Source organism: Anopheles coluzzii, chromosome 2 (assembly GCF_943734685.1).
Source record: "Anopheles coluzzii chromosome 2, AcolN3, whole genome shotgun sequence".
NCBI classification, from domain to species: Eukaryota; Metazoa; Arthropoda; class Insecta; order Diptera; family Culicidae; genus Anopheles; species Anopheles coluzzii.
In genome coordinates, this window is record NC_064670.1 from 79,820,707 (window position 1) to 79,829,107 (window position 8,401).

Below are 8,401 nucleotides of genomic sequence, written 5' to 3' on the forward strand. Positions count from 1 at the left end.
ACCCCATGATATATTGTAGCCCATCGCCATCCTGTTCTGGTAACTTTAAATCACTACTACTTACGGTACTGAATGTATCGCTATTATCCTGGGTAGTGATACCATTTTCCTTTTGTACATCTTCTATATTGGGCAGGGTTGGTGTAATATCCGCTTGGGTCAGTATGCGGGACGAAATTATTGGTTCATTTTGATCCTGTATATAATTAGACTCGTGATCTGCTGGTTGGTTCTCTGATTGCGATAAAATATATTCATCCTGAGGCTTTGGATTGCTAGGGCCTACATCCGTTTGGTTGCGTAGAATAGTTGGTGATTTTCCTAAAATCATTAATCTGATGCGATATATGCAGCTTAACGGAGATGGGTGGTCATACACTCCCCCTTTTTGGCGTAGTTGTGAAAAAAAATTCTCCAAAACATCTTGGTTGAGCTGCAACAAAAAAAAAGTACAAATTAGTTTCTTCTTCTTCTTCTTTGGCTCAACAACCAATGTCGGTCAAGGCCTGCCTGTACCCACTTGTGGGCTTGGCTTTCAGTGACTAATTGATTCCCCCCCATAGCAGGATAGTCAGTCCTACGTATGGCGGCGCGGTCTATTTGGGGATTGAACCCATGACGAGCATGTTGTTAAAATTAGTTTAACCATTAGAAAATTTAAAAGCGGAAGTTTTACCTTGTGTGTGGAAATGAATTTTACTTTCTGTCCATACTTTGACTTCATTTCATCAAAAAGCATCTGTAGAGAATTTATCTGCATTAGAATGGACTTTTGAAACACTTGTATCTTGTTTTTGCCGCATGGAACCATGTTGGATGTAAACTCGAACATATCCATAAGTGCGTTTAGTTGATCATCGCTGCCTGTATATGACTTCTTATAGTCGAGTTTTGCTGTAGGAGTATAAGTGTTAGAGACACTAAACCAAAGATCTATCTTTTCTATGAGATCTGCTAAACGTCTTGCGTCTTCATTTTCAGGATAATATCTCCTTAAAGCCACTGATGTTGTGCGGGACAATAGCTCTGCCGCACTTCTCACATTTTGTCGTTGTTGAGGTGTCATTATCAAATGTGAATCAGCTAATTTAAACAACGGAGTCATTTCTGCTTCGTTTCTTTTGGAAAGCATTTCAAATAGTAAATCTACGTTAATCATTTTACCTTTGTAATTAAAACCATGATCAATGAGCCAATTTCTTATTAGTTTGAGCAAATGTGGGGCATCCGGACAGACAAATATTTTACCTTCATTTGTTGGATGTGTAAAATATGGCTGTTTGTGGTCATAGGCTCCTAATTCTTTCCAACAACCAATATTGGCTTGACAGTTATCGCTTACGATGGCGGTTACGTTAATGTTATGTTCTGCCAATTTTGCAATTATTGTCATGATGATATCTTTCGTCATTTTCTGGTCGAATCCTATGAACACCGGTTGTTTCCAGTTTTTAAACAGGCCACGAGCCATTACGACTTGTAAATAGTTGTAAGGACCTATCACTTCATCCGAAACAGGATCGTATTCTAATATCTTGCTGACCTTCATCTCATCAAAACTAAGTACGCATTCTCTATCCCTACGGGTGAACGTCTTCGTTATATTGTCAACTACTTTCAAAACGTCGTCCAGAATGCCTTCTTTAATATTCAGTCGCTTTGCATAGCGCTTTAGCGTCGCGATAGAAGGAAGAGGATATTTTAAATCTTTGGCTAAATAATTGTATGCCTTTTTGCTAAAATATCGTAGCGTCAATGCAGCGCTAAGTTCCTCGTCTGTCCATATCACTCGTTTCTTTTTTTGCAAAATTAAATCCTTTTGATTGTCTGATAGTGTACCTTTCAAATAAAATTTCATTTGTATAACTAATTCCTCAAAACCTAGATTGCTATCAATTTTGTTTTCCATTTCCGCTTTTAAAGCTGCGATTTCTGCCCTACATTGATTATTTTGGTTGTTCAGCTCGTTCAACTTATTTCTTAAATTACTATTTACATTTTTTAAATTTTCATTTTCGTTTCTTAGCCGTTCTAGTTCTAAATTCGATGCAAGCTGCTCGCCGGAAACATGCAGATCCGGTTCACATATTTCCTCCTGTAATAGTTCGCATGGTAGTACTTGTCCTTCGTACAATACTTCAGCCCTATGCGTAATGAAGTCTATTGTTTGATTTTGTTTTGCGGCAGTACTTAAAATGTTGCTGTTTTTTTCTATTGTTGGTATTGCTAAAAAATTAAAAAAAATTAGAATAATGTGCCAATGCATAGCATTATTGTTGTTACCTTTTGGATTAAGCTGCCGAAATGTACCGGAGTTGTTGGCTATTGGTGCATTTTGTAATTGAAAATCTTCATTTCTGAAGTGATCGGAGCACAAAGCACTGTAGTTTTTGGGTTCCCAGTTTTCTCCTCTTTGACAAAATCTCACCCATTCCTTCTGCACATCAGGGATACGTGGAAATTTATGAAACGTAACGTAAACTCCCCGTTTTTTTACATTAGCTCGATTATTTTTGCAAAATGCAGCTGAACATGATCGGCCAGTCATATTGGTTCCTAAAAAAAATAGCGGTGGATTGATGATTGTTTGTTTTGCATTAGGGTAAACATATCAAATAGTGGTACTTAAACGTTAAAAATTATGAAAAAAAGATCACGGTGTTCTACCACTTCATTTAGTTATGGTTCAACTAAGTATTTTTGCGGCATTTACATATCGTCCTTTAAAAATAAATTGAGGGAAGAAGTTGCTATTCATTTCAAATTGCTGGTGCATAAGGCAGTAGAATAATTCTTCTTATTCTAATTGGCGTAGCGATCTAGCTGCCATGCCGGCTTCTACAGGCCTTCAAAAAAAAAGTCAGTACCACCCAGCTAGATAATTTGTCCTTGTTGCGGGGGGGGGGGGGGGGGGGGGGGGGGGCAGTTCATTTTAGACTTTGATCCACCACAGTTATGTTGTGAAGTCGCACGACTATGGATCGTCACATACAATAATTATACGATCAAATAAAATTGTTCACTTACCACACAAGAATATCGTAGATACTAAAAACACTCTTGTTGTCAACTTTGACTATATAGAAGCTCTTGTCTGTACAACAGGAAAGAAATAAATAATAAATAAAATCAATTACATAGAATACCCTTTCATGATTAGAAGAAAATTAAATTCATTTCTTTACTTACCACAAGCCTATTCAGAATATAACACCTTATTTTACCGTGCTATATGTAATATCGCGGCCAGTTGCCGAGTGCCGGTGCGCGTTAGCAATGAACACTTTTGTTGTGTCGATTCTGCCGAATAACACATAAATGATTCATATCCGATACATTCATATCCGATATTAAGAGAGAGATTGACTGTCAAACTGAGTGGATGTGCCTTCCTCGTGCTCCTGATTTTATACGCTGTTTTGCCGTGTTATTTCTGGAATTTCAACATTTGCAACAGTGGTGCTGCTGAGTTGTTCGTACTGGCTAGTGCGTGCCTTCGATTAATATAAAGCTGCTTCTGTTTATTCAACATTTTTGCCGAGAAAGTGTTTGGCTTCGTTTCTGCTCCTGTCACTCATCAGATTGTGCTGAGTCATCGTTATGCAGTGCTCAACCTGCAATGCACCCACCGATAGTGCTAATTCGGTGTCCTGTGCCGGTGTTTGTGGTTCCAAGCATCACACCCATTGCACGGGGTTGTCCCGTGATTCTACTCGTGAGCTTGGGCGTAATAATCAGTTATTGTGGTTGTGCAAAACATGTTACGAGTTTCGCATTGGCACAAATTCACTTCTCACAAGTGAGATAGCAGCCCTACTCGAATTGGTGAAAGCAGATATTCTCACCACAATTGACTCATCTCTCTCTTCTCTTAGATCGGCTATCAAGAGCGATTTGCTTCCTGAGATCCTCGCTCTCGTTGATAAGCGAGCGCTAACACCCATATTAGCTAAGCCGTCTGTTAGCAACGCATCGCGATCGCACACATCCATTAATGTATCGTCGCTCAATGCCACAAATACATCCAGAACGACTAAAACAGCTTCCGCTCGCCGTACATTTACTAACTCAACGAAGCTCACTGATGATATCCAAGCTGCGAACGATACCAACACTGTGGATGATTCTGACAACTGTAACCACTACAATCATCGTACTAAGCCGACTAGTGATGTTAGTGCTGGAAACTATCGAACAAATACACAAGCATCTTCTGATCCTGTTTTGAACCAAAACACCACCAACACGGGCATAGCCGAGAAAGTATGATTATACTTCACGAACATCAAATCGCATGTCTCGGCTGATGATATGCGTGTGTGGCTTAAAGCTGTGCTACCAACGGACGATATTAATGTTTACCGTCTCACGAAAAAGGGTGTGAACCTGGACTCGATGTCCTTCATATCGTTCAAAGTGAGTGTTCCTAAATCTCTTAAGGAGCTTGCGCTGCAGTCTACTATTTGGCCAGTTTCACTTACTGTTCGGGAGTTTGTTGCTCGTGGCCTACCAAAGCAACGTGTACATGAAAGGGCTCGATTTGACCCTTCTGAGCTTATTTCGCATCGTACAAATAGTGAAAATTGCTCTTCTGCTGTGCCAAAAACTACCGCTCATCCGGATCATTTTTTGGAACATCGATCGCCACCCCCACAGCGCGTGATTCTATCACCATCCCAGATGACCGAGATCCTAGAGGCTATTCAACTGGAGTTTCCTCCCACACCGCCTCAGTTATCACCGGGGGTGGGGCTTCAATCACAATCCAATCTCAGCAACACGAACCGCTCACCACAGATCAGCCCGTTTGCCAAACGGATAGCTCACAATTAATAGACCCATTTGTGATATATTACCAAAATGTTCGAGGCCTTCGCACCAAATATAATGAATTGCGCCTTTCTGCGAATGAATCAGGGTTTGAAATGCTTGCCCTTACTGAAACCTGGTTAAATGAATCGATTCCATCCAACATGGTCCTTGATAGTGATGCCTACAACATATACCGCTGTGATCGAAGCAGGTTAAACAACGAACGTTCGCGTGGGGGTGGTGTGCTACTTGCATGTTCCGTTCGATATCCTTCTGTGGCACTTAACATTAATCAACCCACGCTTGAAGCTTTATGTATACGTGTTTCTTTTTCTAAGTTTCGTCTTTATGTGGGGATTGTTTATGTGCCACCGTATTTGAGCAGCGACCGCAACTATTTGGAATCCCTTTCTGCTTTCATCAGTGATGCATACATGCAAATGAAACCGAATGATCATCTTATCCTTCTGGGTGACTTCAATCAACCTGCGTTAGAGTGGTCGCTTTCTACCGCAGTAAGGCCAGATTCATCTTCAGCTATAAGACATTATGTGCCACATATTTCTTCGAATACGTCCAGTTCCTGCTTTTTGGATATGTTAAACCTGCATGAACTCTATCAGCTGAACGGGGTGCATAACCATTTAAATCATTATTTGGACCTGGTGCTCTCCAACTCGGGTGCAGCTGCTTGTTGTTCTGTGTATCCTGCTTCGTCACTGCTCCTGCCCCAGGATGCCCATCATCCTGCTCTAGAAATTGCGTTACCGTCTTCTTTATTTAGGGCTAGTAGGGTTATGAATGTATTACCTTCTGCTCCTAATTCATTGAGAGTTCGTTATAATTTTCGGCTCACAGACTATCGTAAACTTAATTCAATTCTATCTCGTTCCGACTGGTCTTTTTTTATCAATGTACATCGGTCGACGAGGCTGTCCAATCGTTTAATGCTTTGTTAACCTCTGCACTCCTTTCATGTACACCTATTTTTCGTTCCCCTCCTAATCCTCCCTGGTCCAATCGTACTCTTCGCAACCTGAAAAAGGATAGAATGAAATATCTTAGGAGGTATCGTCTGAACCGATCTGCTTTCAACTTTCGTTTATTTAAGTACGCTGCCTCTGCGCATCGACTATACAACAGGGCTTGTTTTGAGGCCTATTCGAGTAGACTGCAATCGCGTTTCCGTTCTGATCCAGCATCCTTCTGGCAATTTGTTAGGATTCGAAGAGGGTGCAATACGTTACCTAATGAAATGGTACTTGATTCTCGAACTGCCTCTACGCCTGTTGAGATCTGTGAGCTATTCTCTGCACATTTTTCCCAAATGTTTGAGCCACCGGTTAGTGACCCTAACCTTATTGAGGGTGGGCTACTCTACACGCCAGAGAACTTAATTAATCTCTCCGATATTTCGGTTAGCTCTGAAACAGTTGTACAGGTGTTATTTGGGTTGAAACGTTCTTTTACTCCTGGTCCAGATGGCATTCCTGCCTCTGTTTTAATAAACTGTAAGGACGTGCTTGCTCCACACCTTGCTAAAATTTTCAACCTTTCACTTTCTCTTGGGGTTTTTCCTGCTCTTTGGAAATCCTGTTGGCTTTTTCCGGTACACAAAAAGGGATGCCATAGCATTGTTTCTAATTATCGTGGGATAACCCAAACTTGCGCCACAGCCAAAACTTTTGAGCTATGTATCCTTCCAACCATACTTCATAGTTGTAGTTCCGCTATTAGCCTTAAACAGCATGGGTTTATGCCTGGTAGGTCTACTTCAACGAATCTCATGTCTTTTATTTCCAATATTTTTAGATCTTTTGAGGCCGGTACCCAACTTGATGCAATATACACCGACTTTCATGCTGCTTTTGATAGTTTACCTCACTCTTAATTATTAGCTAAATTGTCTAAACTTGGTTTTGGTGATGGCATTATTAGCTGGCTGTCCTCATATTTAAGTAATCGATCATGCAGGGTTAAAACCGGGTCGTACTTATCTGAGGAGTTTTTTTGTACGTCAGGTGTCCCTCAGGGTTGTGTGCTAAGTCCACTTCTGTTTTCTTTGTTCATCAATGATGTTTGTAATGTTTTACCTCCTGATGGTCATCTCCTTTATGCGGATGATATCAAAATCTTTTTACCTGTGTCTTCTTCTTCTGATTGTCTGAGACTTCTGCATTACTTCAATGCATTTGCTCATTGGTGTTCATCCAATTTACTTCGCCTGTGTCCCGAAAAATGTTCTGTTATTTCTTTCTCTCACTCTCTTTCTCCTATTTTATTTAACTATACTCTCTCTAGCGCTTCCCTCTCTCGTGTTATGTCCATCCGTGATCTTGGTATTATACTTGACTGTCGTCTTAACTTTAAACTGCAGCTTGATGAGGTGCTACTAAAAGCAAATCGAACCCTTGGGTTTATCTTACATTTTACCTCTATTTTTAGAGATCAAAGCATCCTAAGAATCCTTTATTGTGCTTTGGTAAGGCCTATTCTTGAATATGCAAGTATCATCTGGAATCCTCCCACTATTGATGGCTGTTCGAGAATTGAAAGCATTCAGCGCCTCTTTACCAGGATTGCCTTCCGTCGTTTGTTCGGTGCTGCCTCACTACCTCCCTATGAAACGCGATTGCAGTTATTCAATCTTCACTCCTTAAGCTTCCGCCGCCAAGTGTTTCAGGCTTGTTTTATTGGTGGCTTATTACTTTCTGCTACTGATGCTCCTGATTTACTCTCGTCCATCTCGTTGTATGTTCCCTCTCGTTCTCTTCGTCCACGTGATCCTCTGTCAATTGAAACACGTCATACTCTTTATACTTTCAATGACCCTCTTCTGTCCTGTTTCAGGTTGTTTAACCACTTTTACTATCTCTTTGATTTCGACTCCTCTCTTAACTCTTTCCGTAACCGTATTTTTTCTTCTAATTCCATTTAATTATTCTCCTTAGTTTTCTATTACTCTCTTTTTTTTGTTTTTGTTAAGTTTATGATAGTCTCTACGCTCTACTCTTGTTTTTTTTTCTTTTCTTTTTTGCTAGGTCAAGACTAGGTTAGTTAGGCTTAGTTTTTCATGAATTATTTTGTTTATTTGTTAGTATTAAATTAGTTTTAAGTCTATTATATTTAGCCTTGATGGCGGATATTGTATTAATAAATGAAATGAAATGAAATGAAATGAGAATCATAATATCACTACACTTACCACGAACAATCAATTTTTCTATCGTAAAACTGCTTTTTATTTAGAGTTTATCGTTGATTTAATTTTGAAGCCATTCCTGTCGTCAACAAAGCAGAAGTGATGCTCACACATACATTGACAAAGTGATCGAATCCCCTTCTGTCATTTTTTATTCATTTTTCTACAGCGCAGCTGTCAATTTGTTCGGGATAAGCCCACCTGTATATTACACCCACTTTGGGTAGAAGCCAGACAAACAAGAAGCTTGCAGTTTCGTCCTCGGTGTACAACAACCCAAACATTGAGTAAGATGAAATAAACGATTTATCCAGGAGTAACAGAACCGCGGGAAAATGAATGGACCAACAATTCAACGTGAAAGATTGTTTTTAAATAAACTTTTTG

General features: G+C 40.0%; 1 long non-coding RNA gene across 1 annotated transcript; it reads right to left on the reverse strand.

Moving 5' to 3' along the window:
• Positions 1-1,908: 1,908 nt before the first annotated feature.
• Positions 1,909-8,183, reverse strand: LOC120952724 (uncharacterized). Its single transcript, XR_005751315.2, has 5 exons — positions 8,018-8,183; positions 3,190-3,300; positions 3,028-3,094; positions 2,284-2,556; positions 1,909-2,226 (listed from the first exon to the last, which is right to left on the reverse strand). It is a non-coding gene; the product is annotated as an uncharacterized LOC120952724 (long non-coding RNA).
• Positions 8,184-8,401: the final 218 nt, after the last annotated feature.